The sequence below is a fragment of the Odocoileus virginianus genome, chromosome 21 (assembly GCF_023699985.2).
Source record: "Odocoileus virginianus isolate 20LAN1187 ecotype Illinois chromosome 21, Ovbor_1.2, whole genome shotgun sequence".
Lineage (NCBI taxonomy): Eukaryota > Metazoa > Chordata > Mammalia > Artiodactyla > Cervidae > Odocoileus > Odocoileus virginianus.
This window is the reverse complement of record NC_069694.1, coordinates 40,932,417-40,956,995: the sequence shown is the minus strand read 5'-3', so window position 1 is coordinate 40,956,995 and position 24,579 is coordinate 40,932,417. Positions and strand designations below refer to the sequence as shown.

Sequence of the window (24,579 nt, the reverse complement as noted above, 5' to 3'; positions counted from 1 at the left end):
AGGTGGGAGGGGGGACTGGGATGGGGAATACATGTAAATCCATGGCTAATTCATTTCATTGTATGACAAAAACCACTGCAATGTCGTAAAGTAATTAGCCTCCAACTAATAAAAATAAATGGAAAAAAAATAAATGAAAGAAATAAAGATTACCATTTTGAAGAAAAAAAAATTTTATTTTCTATCCATCAAGATGGGCCATTGAGCTGTGATTTCAAGTAGGTTTTTAGTATTAAATTTCTTCTTTTTCTTTTTGACTTTCTTCACCCATTTCTCCTAACCCTCATTAATACTTTCTCAAAGAATATAAGTGGGTTAACCTCTCTGGTGCAGACAAGAAACACATGAAAATTTACAAGAAAATTTGATGATTTGATGAAACACACTCACTTAGAAAGAAGAGGATGGTTAGATGGAAGAATTCACATTATTTAAAACTATTCAATCAAAAGTATATCTTCATAGACCATTTTTTCTTTTTAACTATAACAGGGCTAAAATGATAATAAAGGGGACTTCCTTAGTGGTCCAGCGGTTAAAACTCCATGCTCCAGGGACCATGGGTTTGATCCCTGGTCAGAGAACTAACATCTCGCACAATGCACAGCCAAAAAAAAAAAAAGCTTAATAAAAGTCTAGTTATAATTGATTGATTTAAACTGCAGTTAATGTAATGGAAATTTTTTCTATGTAAAATGAAAATATTTTACATAGGAAAAATGTAAAATATGTCTTCCCTGGTGGCACAGAGGTAAAGAATCCACTTGCCAGTGCAGCAGATGCAAGAGACACAGGTTCCATCCTCCATCCCTGGGTCAGGAAGATCCCCTGAAGGAGGAAATGGCAACCCACGCCAGTATTCTTGCCTGGAAAATTCCATGGACAGAGGAGCCTGGTGGGCCACAGTCCACGGAATTACAAAGAGTCAGACACGACTGAGTGCACACACAGACAATGAGAATATGGCAAAGAGAAAATGCCATGATGTCAGTAATATTTTATTTAGTCCTAGAGGAGAGTTCCCATGAGCAACTATGATCATATTGATTAGATACTCACAAAAGAAAAGCTTAATTTATAACTTACTGAATCCCTTTATATGGATTAATACCTCTTCCTTGTCCATTTAAAAGCTTTCTCAGAGAAGTGGGAAATTCAGGAAGCCCACAATTTTATCTAACTATTCAACATTCTCTCTGAATTTCTTGCACATGGTTTGTTGAATGAGAATTTAAAGCAATCTTTACGTGAAATCTTAAAAATTATATATGATCTTCCAGATAGAACTGTGTAGCCAGTATATGGGATATTCACTATATAATTGTACTGTTGATAAGAGACTATCAAGAATCAAGTTTTATTCAAATACAGTTCTCTATAAGCCCACATCCAGAAAAACAATGCAGATAAACAAGAAGCAGGATATAGCTTAATAATGATTTTATGGGGACTACAATAAATTTTGAAAAAAGCTATAAATTCTTTCCCTTCAGAACCCCAAATCCAAATATTTTCATTAAACCAAATCATTAGCAGCTAATACATTTTAATCTCAAAATAAACCTTCCTTCTTAGACGACTGGCAAGAATGAAACACAATTTCTTTTTCAGTAAAAGTTCCAGACTGAATCTAAAGGGAAGGAAAAACAATTTATCCTCCTTGCCTTTTAGTACGATTAAAAAATCAGGAGCAGATTAAGTCTGAAAGAAAGAGAACTTTATAATTCCTTCTTCTCAGATAAGGGATCAACATGTCAGCACTGATTTCCTCCAAACCTGATAATGCCCAGCATTTTCTGAGTGTGTGAGTGACCATGTCGGTGTATGTGTACAGTCTGAAGGCTAAGTGAATGATTCACAGATGTGTTCTGCACATCTGCAAAACTGGAATGAGTACATCATGTCTCTTCATTTCCATAATGCTTGTCTTTATTTGCAAATGTTCACTCTGTATTTTCCCTTCCATGAATCTTCTGAATATAGCTTGATTTTGATTAATCTTCCTTATAGTCACTTATATTAATTGTAGAAATTATTAAAATCTGAAAAAAATGCAACGCTATGATTCTTCAATGTGAATTTGAGGTTAGAACATTTTAAATTAATGACTCTTTCTGGTAAAAATGAAATATTTCACTTCTCAGATGATTTGTTCTATATGTAATTATTTTCATGATTTCATGTTAAGCTTCCTGAGGTTTTTAAGCTTTATACACTTTTGTTTAAATATAAATAGCAAAATGTTGTATTTTGAATTTAAAATAAATTACAAACAAACAAATGAACAAACAAACAAAAGCAAAACAAAAGCAAAATCACAAATATGAAGAACAAATGTGTTTAACAGTGGTGGGGGGGGCAGATGGGGAGTGGCAAGTATGTGATTAAGAGTCACAACTACTATGTACAAAATAAATAAGATACAAGGATATAATGCATAGCACAGAGAATATAGTCAATATTTTACAATACCTTTAAATGGAGTATAATCTGTAAAGATATTGAATCATTATATTGCACACCTGAAACTAATATAATATTGTAAATCAACTACACGTCAGTTAAAAGTAAAATAAATGATATATTGATAACTCTTTGAACTTCATAGATTTTCAAGCTATTAATAAAATTTATTTGCACTAAAATGTCCTTTCTGTAATTAACAAAGTTTTATTATAGAATTATGTAGGTATACAGTCAGAATGTGAAAGGCAACTTTAAATCTAAAATTCTCTCTTGATTATTAAGAAATTCTCCTCCTTCCTTTCTTCCTTCTTTCCATCAATCTTTCATTCCCATTTCCTCTGTCTGTCTGTCTCTTTTTTTAAAGATGATCTCAGTCTGGAATAAACATTCTTGCGAAACTGGCCAGGACTTTTGCCAAGCATAGTGTGTACACGTCAGCTGTTTTCTGGAAAATAATTGCACTGTGTGACAATGTCTATTATTTTAATTAGTACTGAGGAATGCCTCCAAGATATTTCATCAGGCCAGTCTGACAAAGGCAATGGCTTTTCAGTTCCTGAAATGCTGATTAAGCAGATAGATGACATTTGACATTTTGTAAAGGTGAACAAAATAATTGTTATAATTAAGCCAGAACTCACAGAAGTAATAAAACCACTCCCCAAGTACACAAAAGGCTTTAGGACCTGAATCCTGAGAACAGGGCATCTTTTAGAGTGCAGTGTTCAAATTACCCAAAGGAAATAGTAACTGACCTCTATTTGTGGGACGGCCACTCTCTGGGAAGATCCTGGCATGCTTGGGGAGGTCAAAGTTATTTTGTCATAAGCTTCCAAGACTCAGTCAGTCATTGGGAGCTGTTATATTTCCAGGATACTTGCCTGTATTTCTGTGTTAAATTTAAGAAGCATTGATTCCAAGATCTGAAAAGAGGGTACTTTGGGCAACTGTGTTGAGAGCACACCTCCAGAAACTGACAAACTTGAAAACACAGTTTTTAATAGTGCTGGAGAGGGGAACAGAAGCTTTATTTTCTCTTTCCACACTGTTCCCCAGAATCACTGTCAGATAAACTAAAGATCAGGACAAGAAATGTTCATTTGAAAAGGAAGACATTTTGTAATCATCATGCTGTGTCGCATAGTGTCAATATGATTTTGTAATATAAAAAAGTACACATTTATATACTGGTTTTGTATGTCTTCTGTGTGAATAAAGGTGAACAAAGGTGGTTAGTCAGTTTTTTGGGAGGCTTTGTGGAGGTTGGCAGGCCACACCCTATGGGTGGACTCCATCTCCTGTCAAAGAGGTGGTAATCTGACAGTCAGTCCCTCTGGGCAGAGGAGGTTTTCAGACTGGAACTGGACTGATATTGGTTGGAGGAAAGGATTCTCCTCCTCTTCTGGGTCTTCATCTCTTAGTCCGGATAAATTAGGAGACACTGGCCTGCGCTTGTGGGTGGTGGGTTCTGGGACACGGCTAAGTACTTAGACGCTGGCATGTAGGTCAAGCCGGGTTTCAGAAGTGCACAGCATAGTTTGCAAGTGTCATCTGTGTGAAGGACTGACTCTGCGCTGCCTCCACTTAGCATTGTAAAATGCTCTGTCTTCCCATTTTCTATCTGGTTCATCTCTCCATTTCTGAGTGATGACAAGAAGTTCAACAATAATAAATTGTCATCTCTGTATTGCTCATAGGCAATGCCCATAGGAACCCTGGGCCTTATTCAACCCAGGGGGTTCAGGGAAGGCTACAATGTGGGTCTGTATTATTGCCACTATCCCTTTTCATTGCCTGCTCCTACAGTGCTGCAACGTGGGGAGGATCTGCCTGGAATGTCCTCTCCTGTGTTAAACTCAGCAACAGGGAACCCTGCTGAGGCCTCCAGTAGCAGCGCCCAGATTCTCGCAACGTGTGCTGAATTTGAGGCTCTCCACATACAGGAGGCTGTGTCTGCGTGGGGTCTCGGTCTCCATCTGTGTGGGGGCCTGGTCCTCCCCCTTGCTTTGGGGGGATCACCTACCAGGGTTGAATTAGAATAAGGGTGCGGAAGGGATAATTCAGATTTAATCAACTTAATTCAATAATTTAATTCTTTTTCCTACCCAAAGTGGCAGCATAAATTTCTCATGTTTTTTCTGCCTGTAAGTCCTACTCAGTAACTATATATAAGGTTAGTAACTACATATAAAGTTTCTTGTGTTCTAAACATAAGAAGAAGCAAAGAGAAAATTGGTGAGATTCTGTTTACTAGGTTGGGCATATTAACATAGGAAACAAGCAGTTATTTCAATATTTTGCCTTTTTTTTTTTTTGAGAATGAAGTGATGATTAAAAGTATAATAAAGTATATAGAAATTAACTAAAGACTTTAAAGCAGATATTATACATATGTCCAAAGAACCAAGAAAACTGCATCTAAAGAATAAACAGAAAGTATGAGAACATCTCACAAATAAAAAATATCAGTAGAAAGATAAAAATTATTTTTAAAAATTCTGGAGCTTAAAACTACCATAAATGAAATTATTTGAACTGCCCAGAGGATAGGGCATTGTGATAGCTAGTCTGAGGAGAAGAAGGAAAAAAGCCTAAGAAGCACTAGGGAGGAAGCAGAGAAAGCAGAAACTTCAAAAATTTTTAATTTGATTGTAAAATGATGCAGCCACTATGGAAAAGTTTGGCAGTTCCTCAAAATGTTAAACACAGCTTTACTACATGACCCAGCACTTCTACTCCCAGGTATAAACCCGAGAGAAATTAGGCATATGCTCACACAAATTTTTACATGGATATTCTTAGTACTATTCATAATGGCACAAAAGAAATGAAGTGAAGTGAAAGTCACATCTGACTCTTTGCGGCCCTGTGGACTAAACAGTTCATGGAATTCTCCAGGCCAGAATACTGGAGTGGGTAGCCTTTTCTTTCTCCAGGGGATCTTCCCAACCCAGGGATCAAACCCAGGTCTCCTGCATTGCAGGCAGATTCTTTACCGGCTGAGCCACAAGGGAAGTCCAAGAACACTGGAGTGGATAGCCTATTCCTTCTCCAGGGGATATTCCTTTTCCAGGGGATCTTCCCGACCCAGGAATGAACTGTGGTCTCCTGAATTGCAGGCAGATTCTTTACTAACTGAGCTATCAGGGAAGCCACTTAGCTCTCAAAGCCTCTTTTAAAGGAAATCCACTGCCACCTAGTGTCTAACTCTTAGAATAACTATGCTTAGAATTTTTTTTTTTTTTAACTGATAGAACCGCTTGGTGGCACTATGGACAAGTACATTAAAGTCACAAATTTCAATTTATGGATTAGTTCTATCTCTATTAATAAACATTTGTTAAATGTGACAAATACACTGCCTTTTTCAGATTATCAATGTTATATTTTCTAAGAAAATCTGGCATATTTTTGGAATAAACTCTCATAAGTGATGAGAAATCTAAACTTCAGATTTAATTTCTGGTTTTTGAAGATTTAAAGCTTTGAATAGTTCACACTAGATTTCTTTCCCTCTATTCCCCCCTTTAGCCATATAAATGTAATCCAAACCAATTTCAACACAGGGAGAGAGGTTTAAAACATTTGTGCAAATAGTGAAAGACAATATGCAACACATTTCCCACATCACCCTAAAGAAGAAAGAGAAACAAGTCCAATGAAGCTATCTGATAACAAGGGCTCTTTGTATTTAGAAAGAATGGTGGTAGGTGTGAAGGTAACTTCTGTTTGAAGCATTAATCTAGTGGGAAAAGCCTACCTCTTAACAAAAACATCTGCCTGATAATGTTGGTTCATTATAAAGTGATGCACAGTTTGGGTCCAAAAAAAATCAAGAATGCTACTATGAAAAGTTTTGTAATTTATTGTATGAGCATACTTCCAGTCTTTTTTTTTTTTTTTGATGCCATCAAATTTTGTAGTAGCAGCAATGGGAAATGAAATTCATTCTATTTCCTATAATAGGCAGATTCTTGAAGAAATTGGTCTAATAAACTGCCTTTCTTTATGGTTACACAAAGAAGAGAAGGATGAAACAAATCAATGTTTAAAAACATACCCCCTGGTTATTGTACCCTAATCACATGAAAGCATCAAATAAAAGTTTGGTACTTAGTATCATGTAATATCTATGTATTTATGTATCTATCTAACCATCATATGGATATGCAGCCATAATGTTTACTATAGCTTTTGCAGTTTTGTAAGTCTAATATATTACTGGGTAAAGATATAATTATAATGATCCTATCAAAATACTATTGCTGGTGAAACAAGAAGACTAATTGCCAACATATTTTTTGGTATGTCCTGGTAATAATGATTAATATTTTTAAAGGTTTACAAGAAATAAGTTCTTACAGTTTATCACAGAGCAAGAATTTTTTTACTTGTTTGATTAGATTTCTTTACCATCCCTTTTGGTCTCTATTCCTAAGTACCATTCCTAAGTACCATCATTCTCAACATTTACCTCACAGTGTTCTCCAAGCCTTACTTAGCTGAGAAAGCTGTGATCATCTGTAACTGTCAGAGATCATCTGTCAACTGATAGCTGTGCTCATACTTACTCCTTCCTTTCCTCATGCTCCAAGAACAATGTACTCCTCTTCCTGCTCAAAGCCAAACTGTCTCCTGGAGTCCTTGCACTCTTCTTCCTTCCCAGTCTCCACTGAGTGAACATCTCTTCTTCAATCATTCCCACACACCCCATCTTCCACCTTAATCATTCTACTGGCTCTCATCCTGGGTTCACAAACCTAAAGTCCTTCCGATGCTTCAAAAACAAAAAGACAAAATATCCCAATGATCATTTTTAACTCTTACTGGACCTATTTGACACATTTCAGAGAATTTATTGCAGCCTCCTTCTTGAAACCATCCCATGTTCTCTTTATAGCTTTCTTGTAATCCCTTCTGTTCTTCTCTTAATCTGCTCATTCCTTAAATGTTGATTTTTCCTTTGTTTGATTCTCAAATGTTTTCTCTTCTGATTCTGCATCAAGAATTTTTAAGCCTGCGGTTCTCCAGGGGTCCACAAACCTTCTGAAATGGTGTGCAGAATTTTGAGTATTTGGTTATGTATAACTTTTTAGTGAGGAAGCCTTCTTAAAGGTATACATGTCTTTCCATAAGGTTAGTAACCACCATTTTACATGGTCTTCCAAGGTAATCTCAGTAATTGATTTAGTTTAAGCTAGTAACATACATCAAGTCCTAATTAAATGCAAGTATAATAATTTTATTAAGTAACTTTCAAAACAACTGTATAAAGAAAGTGTGATAACCATTTTAAAGACTAGAAAATGGAGGCATTGAGAGATTAAGGTACTTGGCTAAGGAGACATAGTTACCGAAGTTGGCATAGTTTTAACTTCCATTTATTCACTGATGATTCTCAAATTTATATCTCCAGCCTATATCTCCTAAAGCTTCAAATGCGACTCCTTAAGTCATTTCCATGGATGCTTCATGGGCTGTCAAATTCAACATTTCTGCATGCTGAATTATTATCTTCTTTCCCTAATCCACTTCTCCAGTTTTCTCCATTCAAGGGCCATATTATGAGAGTCATCTTCACTGTTTTCTTTGCTCTCCTAAATTGGACCAATCTTCCATCCTACCAAATTTAAATGCAAATTATTGTTGCTTCAGTTCAGGTCCTGATCCTCCGGCTTTATGTATCAGTATCCTACCTGCCTAAAATGCTTTGATGACATGGCATTTGTGGAGATAGGATAAATGGGATACAAGGGCTTCCATGATCCAAAACCTACCTATCTCTCTACAGCCATCACCAGCCTCTCTCTTCCCATCCCCCTTCAGTCTCACTGAATTACTTGGTGTTCCTACTAGATGTCCTGTTATTTCTCACTTCTAGGCCTATGCTCATGTGGTCCCCCCTGTATGGGAAGGCACTCCACTTCCTCATTTCATCCAGCTAAGTCCTACTCATCCTCAGGTGTCACTTCATGAAGACTTGAAGGCCTCCTTTTCTGGGCTAACACGATTTGCTGATGGAAGGGATAAGGGGAAGAAATGAAATGAATTCAAGGTTTTGGCCTCAGGAACTAGAATAATGGGATTTTTGTTCTTTGAGACAGGAAAGACAGAGGCTTTATAGGCTAAGATTATGATTCGGTTTTGGACATATGGAGTTTGAATGACTATTAGATTTCCGAGTGAAGTTATTGATTAGGCATTCAGCTAGATGAGACTGGAATTCAGGGCCAGACTGAGATGTACATCCACACAGAGATGGTTTTTAAAGTTGTGAGATTGAGTGAGAGGACCAAGTGAATGAACAAAGAGAGAGGAGAATAGGTCCACAGACTGAGTCCGGTGGCATGTGTAGTGATAATCTGTTTATGTATATGTATCCTCACCAGGAGGCTCAGTGGTAAAGAATCCACCTGCCAAGCAGGAGACGCAGGTTTGATCTCTGAGTTGGGAAGATCCCCTGGAGAAGGAAGTGGCAGTCCACTCCAGTATTCTCGTCTGGGAAATCCCATGGACAGAGGAATGTGGCCGGCTACAGTCCATGGGGTTGCAAAGAGACGGACACAACTTAGTGACTAAATAGCCAACGGTGCTTTCCAAATGATGAGATCATGGTGCTCCTGGGCTTTGTTTTAGTCATCTTTTCCTTTTAAGCTTTGTTTAGTAAATGCTTGTTGAATAGAATGAATGAGTGACTGGATGGATGAGCTCAAATGGGTGATATTAAATAGGGGTCATCAAGTAAAACATCTATAGGACTCAAGCAGTAAATAATGCAGGTTAATGAAACATTGTTGGTAAATAATATGGAGTGGTATGGTTATGGAAAATTGAGAAGTACATGCTTTTGCAAAAGGGGAAACCTGGGCTTAACTCCATTTGGTTGTTGTAGTTGTTGTTTATTATTAAGTTGTGCTTGACTCTTGTGACCCCTATGGACTGCATGCTGCCCACCAGGCTCCTCTGTCCATGGGCTTTCCCAGGCAAGAATACTGAAGCAGGTTGCTATTTCCTTCTCCAGGGGATCTTCCCGACCCAAGGATTGAACCTGTGTCTCCTGCATTGGCAGGCCGGAGAGCCATCCCTGAGCCACCAGAGAAGCCACATTTGATTGTTACCATGTACAGTCAAGGGTGGTCGATTTTTCTGATTTCAAGAGATGGTGGAAATATCTGACTTTTTTCAGGTAAAACATTCTGTGAGCCAAGACTCTGCAGGTCAGATGAAATTTGTCCTGAATCTGTTCATTATCCTGCACGGTCATGATCTCCAATCAAGTAGTTCAATATTATTTCATAGAAGAAGAAAAGCAGGTTTTTCTATTATCTATTATTAGATAGAGGGATACATTTTTCAGGCAGCAAATTACTCCTTCACCTTTTGGTTAAGATTTTAGGCTGCCTTTTAGTTCCAACGGAAAAGCAGAAAAACTGTAGCCATGAAGGCTGCTCAATAAATACTGTTATATGTATTCTGCTTTAAAAGCTATGGTTTTTCCAGTAGTCATGTATGGATGTGAGAGTTGGACGGTGAAGAAAGCTGAGTGCCAAAGAATTGATGCTTTTGAACTGTGGTGTTGGAGAAGACTCCTGAGAGTCCCTTGGACTGCAAGGAGATCCAACCAGTCCATCCTAAAGGAAATCAGTCCTGAATATTCATTGGAAGGACTGATGTTGAAGCTGAAACTCCAATACTTTGGCCACCTGATGTGACGAACAGACTCATAGGAAAAGACCCTGATGCTAGGAAAGATTGAAGGCAGGAGGAGAAAGGGATGACAGAGGATGAGATGGTTGGATGGCATCACTGATGTGATGGACATGAGTTTGAGTATGCTCCAGGAGTTGGCGATGGACAGGGAAGCCTGGCATGCTGCAGTCCATGGGGTCGCAAAGAGTCTGACACGACTGAGTGACTGAATTGAACTGATATATAACACTGGAGAAGGAAATGACAACCGACTCCAGTATTCTTGCCTGGAGAATTCCATGGACAGAGGAGCCTGTTAGGCTGCAGTCCATGGGGTCATAGAGAGTCAGACATGACTGAGTGACTAACATACTTGATTGCTTAAATCATTCCTTTAATTTTGGACCCCAGAGATTTAATTACCACATATATCGGTTTTCCCATCTTAAAAATGGGAATAATAATCTTTACCTCAATTATCTAACAGGGTTATTATGAGAATCAGATAAAATAATCTATGTTTAAGTGATATGAAAGGCTTCAATAGAATGTAGCTGTGATGTGCTATTGTCACATCACTTCAGAGGTTAATCCAGGATAAGCATAAATATCTGCCTAAGCTCAATGATCTTGGCCAGTTTGATATCTTATCTTTCTCCAGACACTTAATTGTTTTCCCCTCTAATTTAAAATTCTTATTAACTTTGGAATTGAAAAATTATAGAATACTGTAATATGGGCTTCTCAGGTGATGCTAGTGGTAAAGAATCCACCTGCCAATGCAGGAGATGCCAGAGATGTGGGTTCGATCCTTGGGTCAGGAAGATCCCCTGGAGAAGGAAATGGCACCCCACTCTAGTATTCTTGCCTGGAAAATTCCATGGATGGAGGAGCCTGGCGTGCTTCAGTCCATGGGGTCACAAAGAATTGGACATGACTAAGCACGCATGCAAAATATGGAGTGTCTTGTTAATGGAAATTTTAAAATATTTCTTTCACTGAGTATCAGCACAAACTGATACTCAAAGCATTAAAATTTCATTATATCTAGTTTAAGGAGATATGACACAAGATAAATATCTTAGAGCTTTACTAGTTATTTTAAGTGTTATTTATTTTCTGAGGCTGATTTCATCCTTAAAATTTTCAGCAAACTAGTCATAAGTACTTTCAATTCTACATGATTATGTTTTTCTCAAGTTCCAGTTCATACATTGTTTCCTTCTGTGGCATTTTGTTATTAACAAAAAGCTAAATGGTTTTTTAAAATCAACATCGTTCAAAAAAACATATGATAATGTTTGCCATCTCAGTATTAGTTTAGTATTGTTAAAAGTTGGTAATGTTGTATTTTTCTTATTATATCACAAGAAGTATACGCTGTCTTTTATTTTCCTTTCCATTGTTTTCTTCTAAAATTTCAGTAAAGATTGCTTGAACATCACTTTTACACAATTCAAATCAGGTACAGATATGACAAGTTTGGTGGATTTTAGTGCAGGTTTTATTTTTATGATAGTGTCTCCAAGGCAGAAAAAACACTTTTTCCTCCTAGTTTCTGGATTTATTAGTATAACTGACTTACATTATTATAGTAGTTTCATTTTTATTAGTTTCACTATAATGTAGTGATTCAATATTTTTATACATTACAAGTATTCACCATGATAAGTCTAGTTATCATCCAGCACCATACAAAATTATTACAGTATTATTGACTATATTCCCCTTGTTATACATTTACCCTTGTGATTCATTTATTTTGTAACTGTTAGTTTGTACCTTATAAACCTCTCATCTATTTCACTCATTCCCATCCCTCCACAACTAGCTACTTGTTCTCTGTACTATGAGTCTGTTTTATTTACTATGTTTGTTCATGTTTTATTTTTTAGATTCCACATATAAGTGAAATCAAATAGTATTTATCTTCCTTTGTCTGACATTTCTCTAAGCATAATACCCTCTTTGTCCATCCATGTAGCTGCAAATAGTTTATTTGCAGCTTTTATTCTTTTCACATATGTATCTCACATCTTCTTTATCCTTTCATCTATAGATAGATACTGTGGTTGTTTCCATAACCTTGGTTATTGTAAATAATGCTACAATGAACATAGGGCTGCATATATCTTTCTGAGCTACTGTTTTTATTTTCTTTGGAAAAATACCCAGGGGTGGTATTTTGGGTAACATGCTAATTCTATTTTTAATTTTTTAAGGAACCTCCATAATGTTTTCCATAGTGGCTGCACCAATTTACATTGCCACCAACAATGCATGAGGATTTCTTTTTCTCCACATCCTCACCAACACTCATTATTTCTTGTCTCTTTGATAAGAGCCATTCTGACAGGAGTGAGGTGACATTTCACTGTAGTTCTAAGTTGCATTTCTCTGATGATTAGTGATAAGTGTCTTTTCATGTGTCAGTTGGTCACCTGCATGTCTTTGGAAAAATGCCTGTTTAGGCCCTCTGCCCATTTTTAAAATCTCGTTGTTTATTTTTTGTTGTTATTGTATGAGTTCCTTGTAATTTTGGATATTAGCCCCTTATCAAAAATCAGATTTGCAAATATCCTCTCAGTCAGTTGGTTTCCCTTTCATTTCATTGATTTTCTCTTCTGTCTGTGCAAATGTTACGTTTGATGAGGTAACATTTGATTATTTTTGCTTTTGTTTCTCTTATCTGAGGAGACAGATTAAAAAAAATATTGGTACAATTTATGTCAAAGAGTATTCTGCTTATGTTTTCTTCTAGAAGTTTGATGGGTCTTTAAAACATTTTGAACTAATTTTTTATATGTGGCTTGAGAAAGTAATCCAGTTTTACTCTTTTGCATGCAACTGTCCAGTTTTTACTGAAGAAGCTGTCTTTTCCCCATTGTATATCCTTGCCTCTTTTGTTGTAGACTAATTGACCATGTAAATGTGGGTTCATTTCTGGACTCTCTATTACATTCCATTGATCTATGTGTCTCTTTTAATGGCAGCACCATATTGTTTTGGTAACTGTAATTTTGCAGTATAGTTTAGAATCAGGGAGTGTGATACCTTCAGCTTTGTTCTTCTTTCTTAAGATCTCTTTCACTATTTGAGGCCTTCTCTGTTACAATATAATTTTTAGGGCTGCAAGTCCTAGTTCTATAAAAAATGCCCCTGGTGTTTTGATAGGAATTGGACTGAATCTGTAGATTGCCTTGGGTATTATGGTCATTTTAACAATATTCATATTTCCAATCTATGAGCACAGAATACCTTTCCATTTGTTTGTATCATGTTCAGTGGCCGTGGGCTACAAGACCATTTTAAATTGAGGCAAAATAACAGATACATACAGTGTGAATAAAATTTGCAACTTGACTATACATCTCCTCTTCTACTTTCTACTGTTTAGAAATACATTTAGGATTAATGTTTCTTTGTCACATTTCTGCTAATGAAACTTAATAATTCTGAGCAAGCCAATACTGGGGTTTTCAGAATATTTTATAACTATTATTCAGAATAAATGTTTCAACAGAAACATTTTTCTAAAACTGTAGATTGGCTTCTTTTTAAGATTAAGATCTTACATTATTATTTTTATATAAACCAGATCATGGATGTCAGCAACTTTTCATTTATTTGAAAACATGTGATACCTTCAGGAATTTCTATTATAAACAACACAGCAGTGTCTTTACCAGCATTCTATATTCTGCTTCTTACCAGATCCTACCACCCATAGACTCTTTAGGAAGTTTTCTTGTCACAGGATTATGGTTACTTATTAAATTATAACCTGTGCTGTGCTTAGTCACTCAGTTGTGTCCAACTCTTTGCGACCCTAGCCTACCAGGCTCCTCTGTCCATGGGGATTCTCCAGGCAAGAATACTGGAGTGGGTTGCCATGCTCTCCTCCACGGGATCTTCCCAACCCAGGGATTGAACCCAGGTCTCCTGCATTTCTGGCCGATTCTTTACCACCAGGGAAGCCCAAGAATACTGGAGTGAGTAGCCTATCCCTTCTCCAGGGGAATGTCTCAACCCAGGAATCAAACTGGGGTTCCCTGCATTGCAGGCGAATTCTTTATCAGATGAGCTATCGGGGAAGAATTATAACCTACTTCCTTTAAAAAATATTTGAGATAGCTTACTGGATTGCACAAGTATAAAAACATGAAGATTAAAGACATTATTTACAAGCAAAAGAAATTTAAAGTGATGAGCTATAACTAAAGAAAAAAGTTAATAATACACAGAAATATATGCCACAAGTTCCCACAAAACTCTTAAAAGACAACTACATATTTATACTTAGTTCCAAGCTTCTGATTAGCCAAAACTAAAAGGACAATATTATCACATAGAGAAATACTGTCCTAATCATAATAATAATAAAAAATAATAAATGTGGATAAAACTTAATAAACTAATGTTTTTATGGCTACGAAATTTGAGAAAATTTTCTCCTCCAGTTTAGTAATTCGAATGCTTAAGAATAGAACATGGAATTCTTAGGAACGCAACAAGGAATCATGGAAAGGAAAACATTATCAACAATAGTCTGAAAATCAAAATAACTAGTTTTGTTTCTATAGTGCCCTTCAATGTAAATTGAGAGCCCAAGGCCAAAGTACAACGTAGCAAATGCAGTTCTCTGTAAGTGGGCAGTACAAAAAAATCAAAACAATGAAATAGCTCTCTTAATGTTTAGATTGGTATGGGGATAAATACTGGAACTATTTATTGGACTGGGTGAACTTCATGCCCTTTAATTTGTCCTTCATGGATATTATTTCTTGTACTTTGACTTTTTTTTAAATTGAAGCATAGTTGATATAAAATGTTGTGTTAATTTCTGCTGTACAGAAAACTGACATATGTATACACACACATTCTTTTTAATATTCTTTTCCATTATGGTTTATCCTAGGACACTGAACAGTTCTCTATGCTGTAAAGTAGGACCCTGTTGTCCATCCATTCTACATGTAATAGTTTGCAACTACTAACTCCAAACTCCCAGCCCCCATCCCCAGTCTTTCCTCACTCTCTTGGATGCCACAAGTCTATGCTTTACATCTGTAAGTCTATTTCTGCTTCATAGATTGGTTCATTGGTATCATATTTTAGATTTCACAAATAAACAATATCATATATTTGTCTTTCTCTTCTTGATTTACTTCACTTATCGTGCACTTTGATTTTTGATAAAAGTTGGCCAGTGGTGGTTATCTGATTATTTGACAAATGTTTTGGAGTGATTATTTAGTGTTACTAGCTGAAATACATATATTTTTAAAACTCATATACTTCAAAAAAATGTATATATTTTAAAAATCAACTGAGTAAAGAGACATAAGAGAATGTCCCCTTATGAAAACTAAGGTGCCTAATTTAGACTTTGTATTGAGTTGGCATTGGCCTCTCCTCTCTGCAGAGAGGAGGTCTGAAAGCACTGTAGAAAGCATGAAGATTTTTCCCAGAAAACAATTCTGAGTGTGCTCCAGGATAAGGGCAAATCAATAAACAAAGTTCCAAAGTTCTACACTCTAGACCATGACTTTGACAATTTTAACCTGGAAAATTTTCAAAGTAGAATTACCCATAGGAAAATTTCAGAAATCCATTTGTGAAATATCTGAATTTGACAGCTTTCTAGTGACCCTTCTGGGGAAAATGACTTGTGAAATGCACTGCATACTAATAAAAATGACAGACATGCTGTTTAGAGTTGTTGGATATAAACCAATTAAACCTTGGAGGACATCTGCCAGAAATACAAATTTGTGTTTAGAGACAACTGACTTTAAATGAACTCTTTCTGACTATTACATGGTAGGAACATTGTGTTTTGCACCCAGAACTATCACAGAATATTTCTCTTTTCAGGTTTTTCTTTTTTTCCAGCAAGAGGAATTATACTTTGGTTATATTGTTGAGCTTAGTCTCTTTTAACTACTAATAGTCTTAATGAGACTGCTGTTAACTAGGTATTTGTCTAACAGTTAACAAAGTGTAAATATTAGATTTTCCCCACAACCACCAAGAAAGGTGGATAATTAAAATAAATACCCAGAAACCTTCTAAATTTCCACTTACTAGCTATGTACCAAAACTTTGCATTCTAGAGGTTCTCTCAGTGACTGAACCTGTGTATAATGAATCATACTCAGTCACTTAAATGGCTCCTTTCCTCTGCCAATGACCTCACACTTTTCTTATTAGCACTTCTAATTTAACTCATGTGCTGCAGCGTATAGAATTCTAGAAGTAGATCAACAGACATCACCGTGGGAGGCTGGGGGGGATGAAGGAAAAAAAAAGTTGGCATGTTCTAAGGCTTTAAAAAAAAAAACAATGTTTTCCCTTTAATTTCTCTTCAAAAATTGCAAAAGCAATATGTGTTTAGTGAAAGTGAAATAATATAAAGAAAAAAATGAGCATTTAATATTTTTTGTCACCTCCTCTCCCTGCCACCTGGGTCTTCCTCATCTCCTGGATCCTCACAAGCAACAAATCTTAACAACTTGGTATATATCCTTTCACACATTTCTACATGCTCATTCATTCACAAACCAACTAGCACAGATGAAATTCCATGAGTCTTGAATTCAGCTGCTCTATTCTCTCTACAGACCTAGACTTGGACTCTCTTTTCCTTCGGGACACTAAGTAGTTGCTCTATCAGCTCGGGTTATGAAATGAGGTGAGGTAAGAAACGTCAAAGAGCACAAAAGATGCCTCTGGAATCTCAGCTAGGATGACTCCAATGGCTGTGGATGACTTGAATGATTGTGGCTGCAGATGTAGCTCTACAACAGCCTCTCCACACATCTCTCCGAGGTAGAGAACTTCTGAAGAACCGCCTCAGTTGGGGTTGTCGGTGGAGTGTCTGGGCCACTGCACCATGGCAGTCTTAGGGGAGTCAGACTTCATCTGTGGCGGCTCAGGTGGTTTCAAGGACGAGCATGGCTGAAGCTACAAACTCGTTATGACCTCAACTTAGAAACCATGTGGCCAGCTATGCTTGCTCCACAGCCACATGCTCACCTCCCTGAGGCAGCGGCCCACTTCCGGCCGCTCTGGCCACTGGGTCTCCTGGAAGCGGTCCCAGAACAGTGACACCAAGAGCCCTTCATCGTCCACCTCTCTGAGAGCAGCAGGGGCGGCCGTCGCTGTGGCCGACAGAGTGGTTGAGGATAGCATAGTTGCCGGCGCCGCCATCTTCTCAGAAGCTGCGGTCACTTCCTCTCCTGCTCACTGAGGGCGGTGGCTTAGAATCCAGGACCAGGAGAGACTGGGGCGCACTTCTGGTCTCTATAGTTTCTCGCTAGGCCGGCTTTCTTTTCTTGATCATCCTCCAGGCTATGGGGCGCTAGCGTGGGGGAACAATTGGAAAGGGGCTAAGGAGGCAGGGTTTGAAGTTGCCAAGAAGCGGCTGGCTGTTGACCTGTTTCCAGCAAATGAGGCAAGATCATCGGATATTCCAACCCAGCAGGAAAAGGAGACTTCTGACTGAAAAGGAGACCCATGTTGTGTTTGAGAAGATAGTAGAATGCATCAGGGAGACTTCAGCTACGGTCGACAGGCTTTATGACACCTCATTTCAGGTTACACAACGACCGAGTGTACTTCGTGAATGAGATGATCTTAAAGTTGGCTGCCAGTATCTCCAATGACACAGCTGGTCTCTTTGGGGACATGCAAGACCTACTAGTTTTAACAGAATAATTCTGGATTCCCTAGCACCCTATGCCAAATATAAAGTGTGGATAAAGCCTAGGGCAGAGCATTCCTTATTGTATGGGAACCTTGTGGTGAACTCTGGACTTGGTGGAATCACTGTAAATACTTCTCAGTACCAGGAAGTCCTGGGGTACTCCATGGCAGACATCCCTTTGGGTTTTGAGGTGGCAGTGAAGTCTACATAAGACTGAAGGAAAGTAGACCCCATGGCAATTGTGGTAGTTCATCTGGCAGACATTGGGGAATACATGTGGCATGAAGAGACACTGAGTTTAAATGAAATCATCCTGAGGATGTATGGCTGTGTGGACGGGCCTGACTTTGTTTCCTTTGTCTGTGGGCTCCGCCATCATGTTGAATTTTGTCGACACTCTAACCTCTTCAGGGACTTCTTAGTTTTAATATTCTGTCTGTTAAGGACAAATGCAGACTAGATTTTTGTTATGCAGAAATGGCTCAAAAACAGAGTTTTGGATCTTTGTAATTGTGGAAAAATAGAATTTGTTGTTGTTCAGTCGCTCAGTTTTGTCCAACTCTTTGCAACCCAATGGACTGCAGGCCACCAGGATTCCCTGTCCTTCACTGTTTCCTGGAGCTTGCTCAAACTCATGTCCATTGAATTGGTGATGCCATCCAACCATCTTGAAGAATGTCTAAATAGAATACTGTGTTTTATATTTGAACCCAAGGGCTTGTTGTTTTGAGTAACAGGTTCTAAATTGTTGGAACTGAGGACAAGAATAGCTTATTATCTGGAATAACACTGTTTTCCAAACACAGGTTAAGAACATGATGGATTTTCTTAATTAATTATTAATACTATGAAAGATAGATATTGCCATATCAGAACAGTAGACTATATCAGGGACTTTACAAATGAAATTTGGATAAAATAATAAGAGAAGTTTATTTAGCTGATTTTCTTGATGGTAGGTGCTGTGTGGTATGGAAGAAAAACTTGCATTCAAACACCTGTTCTCACATCTACTAGCTATATGGCCTTAGATGAATCATTAAACTTTAATAAGCTTCATTTCCTTTTTCTATTTCAAAAAACAACTTAATTGTCTTCCTAAGAATAGTTTTTAGAATTAGAAATCATGACACTAAAACATGATTGCCTGGCAAATGATAGGTGTTGAATAAATGGTAAGGATTATTTTTATAATGTTTATACTAGGTATTTCCTTACCATGAGTAGGATCTTATGAATATAATTTTATTATCTTGACTTTTATAAGCAGTTTTTTCAATCTTTCTTTTTCTTAAATAGTATGATCCCAGGCTGAATATTACTTTTATCACCTTGATATTTTAAAATGTAATTTCTCTCTTATAAATCTTTTACTTTTTACTTAAAAATTTTTATTGAATTATAGTTGATTTATAATGTCTTAGTTTCAGGTGTTATATAGCAAAGTGATTCAATTATACATATATATATATATTATTATAAATCTTACCTTACCACTGAACTGAACAAAAAAGCAGTTATCAGAGACCCTGAAATAGTAATTTGCTCCTCCATCCTTCCCCCATGCCTTCAAAAATTATTAAAATATTTTTAATGAAAAACATAGCACAGACAAAAAGTTTTTAAACTACCTGAATTGTTAATCAACTTCCAACCTTCCTTCCTCCCTTTGCCCTCCTCCAAAAGCATATGTAAACTCTCTATTTTAACCAAGCAGTTCTAGGTGGCTTCCCTGGTGGCTCAGATGGTAAAGCATCTGCCTACAATAAGGGAGACCCAGGTTCAATCCCTGGATCAGGAAGATCCTCTGGAGAAAGAAATGGCAACCCACTCCATTACTTTTGCCTGGAAAATCCCATGGATGGAGGAGCCTGGTAGGCCACAGTCCATGGCGTTGCAAAGTCGGACACGACTGAGCGACTTCACTTTCACTTTGCTTAGTTTAAATGCCAAAGGTGATATCTCTAAAAATAAAGCATTTTTCAGATCAAAAAAGAAGAAATCATAGGTATTATGTGCTTTCTACCCTGTTGGTGGACAGACTCAGAAGCCCAGTAAGATCAGGGGATGAGCACATGCTCTCACCTCTCTATGGGAAGATGGGTACAGAATTTGTGATCACTCCCTGAAAGTTATACTGTGAAATGTTTATCTGAGAAGTTCATATTTGCATTCTATCAAAGTAGAATATGGAAAAGCTAATAGCTAATGATAATTTGTTTTGTTCCTTTAAAAGTTGCTCTGTTAAAAATAGAGCTGACTGTATTCTGAGTCTAACCAGACAAGACCGGTAGAGTGCCAGTAGAGATTATAAGTGTCAAAGTCACCCATCAGAGAAGACCTTGAAAAACATGGCAAGAATTCTTTATTAGGTACTTTATTTAGCTTAAGCTGTTAATCAGTTCTTCTAGAGGTGAAAACTTTCCTGGAACTGAGGTAGAAATAGGCCTGGGTCACAAAGTTTATGGTTATTGCCCTAAAAATAAAGTTAAGAAAAGCAACCTTTTCAGGTGTCATGACTTCCATGATCTCACCCAACACAATACTACTACTGGATTCTCCAACCCTGAATCTACTTTCATTAGTATTTACAACAGTGAAACTCAGGCCCTGCACAATCATTTATTATACCTAAGATTTTATAAAGCAGGAAAAATTTGTAGTAAAACCATGACTAAGTGGTGGCCATGGTACCAGGTGCTCAGATATAACAGTGAATAAGGTAGCATGGCTGCCTTCAAAGAACACACTGTCTGGTGGGTGTTTCAGGTATGTGAACAGATAAATTGCAACACAAGGTACTGCTTGTAAATGAACCATGTGCTGTCAGGGGGAGAAGATCAACCTGTCTGGGTGTTCACACTGGATTAGCACCTATAACCACTCTCCGTCCACACCTTAACCTTTGAAACTTATCTCTTACTTCGTCTTCTGGGAGGTCTCCTTGAAAGTCTTCAAGCCCAGTTTTTCCCTCTGCCTAGATTTTTGGCTTTCATGATTTTTTTTGGTCTCATTCCTAATATTCTCTCAACACTGTTTATTTATTTATTTATTTTTTGTCTCTGTCTTCTAAAGCCTGAAGGTATGAGATTCACTTTTTAAAATATATGTTGAACAGTGACTCTCTACTGGGCAAAGTGTTAGATGCTGGTGAGCCAGTTAGATAGCGTTCCTGTCTGTTGCAGGGATTTTCCTTCCAGTCAATGCCTCCTAGATTCTTGAAATTATGTGTCTGGCCTAGTCAGATGTGGGGTGGGTTGCTGTTGTTCAGTTGTTAAGTCGTGTCTGACTCTTTGTGACCCCCTGGGTTGCATCACACCAGACTTCCTTGTCCTTCACTATCTCCCTGCGTTTGCTCAAACTCATGTCCATTGAGTTGGTGATGCCATTAAACCATCTCATCCTCTGTAGTCCCTTTCATCTCCTGTCTTCAATCTTTCCCAGCAATAGGGTCTTTTCCAATGAGTCAGCTCTTCACATCAGGTGGCCAAAATATTGGAGTTTCAACCTCAGCTTCAGTCCTTCCAATGAATATTCAGGACTGATTTCCTTCAGGATTAACTGGTTTGATCTCTTCGCTGTCCAAAGGACTCTCAAGAGTCTTCTCCAGCACCTCAATTTGGTGCTCAGCCTTCTTTATGGTCCAACTCTCACATCTGTGCATGACTACCGGAAAAACCATAGCTATGACTAGATGGACCTTGGTTGGCAAAGTGATGTCTCTGCTTTTCAATATGCTGTCTAGATTTGTCATATCTTTCCTTCCAAAGAGCAAACATCTTTTAATTTAATGACAGAAGTCACTGCTGTGATTTTGGAGCCCAAGAAAATAAAATCTGTCACTGTTTCCACTTTTCCCCTTCTGTTTGCCATGAAGTGATGGGATCTTTGAAAAACTCAGGGGAGCCTTTCTAGCTGGTGACGTTTGATCTATTATTATTATTTTCTATTGAAAAAAATAGAAGTTTTTCTCCAGGTTGGGATAGAGGTAGAGTTGGGGAGGGCCAGACATTTCATGCAGAGGGCATAACACATGCAAAAAGTAGGAAGAGCATGGTGAATTTGGGAGATAAAGAGAGATTCATTTGAGAATGTAGAGAGGCATATTAGAGTCAAGCTAGAGAAGTAGGTTGGGGTCATAATTGGAACGGCCTTGTATGCCCCTTCTGGTTTTTGGACTTAATCCCACAGGAAAGGAAGAGTCAGCAAACATTCAGAAGTAGGATCGTGACAAAATCAGATCTGTTGTACTTGAAGAAGATAAACCCAGCATGATGGTCACAAGAGTGGTGGAAAGATAAGCAGCAGGGAGACCAGTTAGGAGACAGTTGCATTAGCCTAGATGAGACTGTGTGAGCACCCAAGTGACTTAGATCAAAAAAGGGGACAGAGGTTAATTCTGTAGTGGTTTAAGGTGGAATCAAGACCACTCAGCTACTCATTAGCACAGAACGCTTGATGGACAGTAAGATCATGAGTCTGAGATGGAAGAAGAGGAATGAGGAGCATATTTGGTGAGTAAGATAACACCAAGTTTTGTTTCAGATACTTGGCTCTTCAAGTGAAGATATTCAGGAGGCAGCTGGAGGCTTCAATCTGAGTCTAAAGAGGGAGAGAAGATGGGCTAGAGACCCGTTTTTTTTTTTTTTTTCCATTTATTTTTATTAGTTGGAGGCTAATTACAATATTGTAGTGGTTTTTGTCATACATTGACATGGATCAGCCATGGATTTACATGTATTCCCCATCCTGATCCCCCCTCCCACCTCCCTCTCCACCCGATTCCTCTGGGTCTTCCCAGTGCACCAGGCCTGAGCACTTGTAGAGATCCTTTTTTGAGAAGCCTTAAAAGAGGTAAATGGAAAGAAAGTTAAATATTTGAGAAAGGAGGAAAAAATCAACAAAGATTGTGAAATCAGTGAATAAGGAGGAGAAGCAGCAAAGAGTAGACTCGTGGAAGGGAAGAAAGGTCAAGTAGATGAGTAGTGTTACTTTGCTATTGACCAAAGTTCTGTGTGTGCCTGGGTCAAGTATTGGCACATGTGATGATGAAGGTATAATAAGGGCAGTTGTCAGCTCTGCTGCTTAGGCTGTTGCACCAATGCTTGCATCCAAAGTACTCCTGTGTGGTTTCAGGTCTTCATTCTTGGTTCTTGCATGTCAGGATCAGAATGGAGTTAGAACTCTTACCAGGCTGGTCTCACTCCCAAGAAAATGAGGACCCTAGAAACTTGGTACCCCACTTTCCAAAAGTTGAGAAACATGGGAGATATAATCTGCCTCTTAGGAGATAATAGCATTCTAACTCTAAACCAGCCTTTCCATGTCTGTGCCTGAATTTTATCTGCTTGATGCATTTGGTTGAATATCACTTTTGTTTGCTATTGTACTAGAGATTTTTTGAGTTAACTGTTATGCAATTTATGCTGAAAAATGTTTCAAACTGTTCTGAAAACGTCCTCTCCAAGAAAGTGGTAAGAAGTTTCTCTTTCCTCGTCGAACATAAATACACAGGCTGACTGGATGGAAAGACTTTTGCCCAAATATCATTTGCTTCCATAGTTTATTTGTTCATTTAATTTCCATTGGGAAATATATAGATTATAAATGCTCCAATTGTTTAAGATGAGTCATTTAATTTGCACAGTCCCTTGTGAGTAGTGTTTGGCATCAAAGGATCTGTAGTCAGTTTTGATGCTAAGTGACACTTAATTGGGCGTGGTAGAGCTAGTTCTGAATGATGCTGGCTGAGGGCCTTAGAAGGATTAATATCCTGATACTAGATTATCTAGCTGGATGAAAGCACTGTTTGTAGATTAAAAGAGAGTATAGTAACCAGGTGACCTGGGAATAATCATAACAGGGGAGGAAAGTCATCCTAAAACCAAACCAAACTAAATCCAACCAAACATTTAGTCTGCCTAGGGAAGCTGATATGGGGACAAGGCTTAAGGGAGACTTGAAATTCACTTCCAAAATTTAGTCTTTGCTTGACCTCATTGTTATTTTCTTTTTTATTCCTTTTAAATGATACAATCTGTGAAATGACTCCTTCCTTCTTTTCAAAAATTAGATGTTAATCAGCAGCATAACTGAAGCCTTTCTTGTTTGGCTCTTAAATGAAAGTGCTCCATTATATGCATTTAACTGGGCTTTCTTTCAGATCAGAATCTGTTGTGAAATACAGTGGCAATCATGCCACATCTACTGGCTTGTATTTACACAAATATCTGTGTACAAGTTATATTTTTCTTACTTGATAATAAGTACCTTCAGGGCAGGAAACACTAGCTTTTCATGTGTTTGTCCATCCATCCATCTGTTGATTTATAGAAAGTTTGAGTATGTGTCATGAGCTGTGATGAGGACACACTTTTTTCCCTCAAGGAGCTCAGTCCTGTTAGGGCCCTGGTTCCCTACCAGGGCTGAACACAAGAATAATATGGGCTGCTGGGCTCCACTTTTAGGAAGTCTGTTTTCATTGTGTGACCTGGGTGTTGGTATATCTATTTTAAAGTTTTCTTTCTTTTACTTTTTAACTTGAAAATTTCATTTTATTAGGTGATTCCAGGGAGCAAACAGATTGAAAGCCATCAAGTTAGGCTGATAGGCCTACATTCTGTTATGAAAAAGAAAAAAAACAGCATTTTATTGGTACAGAGAAGAAAATATAATCAGATACTTTAAAAAAATCTTTTACTCTTCATAGCATCTAT

The 24,579-nt window shown here is 37.7% G+C and overlaps 1 pseudogene; it reads left to right on the top strand.

The window, feature by feature from the left end:
* Nucleotides 1-17,606: 17,606 nt before the first annotated feature.
* On the top strand, nt 17,607-18,323 carry LOC110142645 (60S ribosome subunit biogenesis protein NIP7 homolog pseudogene; annotated as a pseudogene).
* The last annotated feature ends 6,256 nt before the right edge of the window (nt 18,324-24,579 follow it).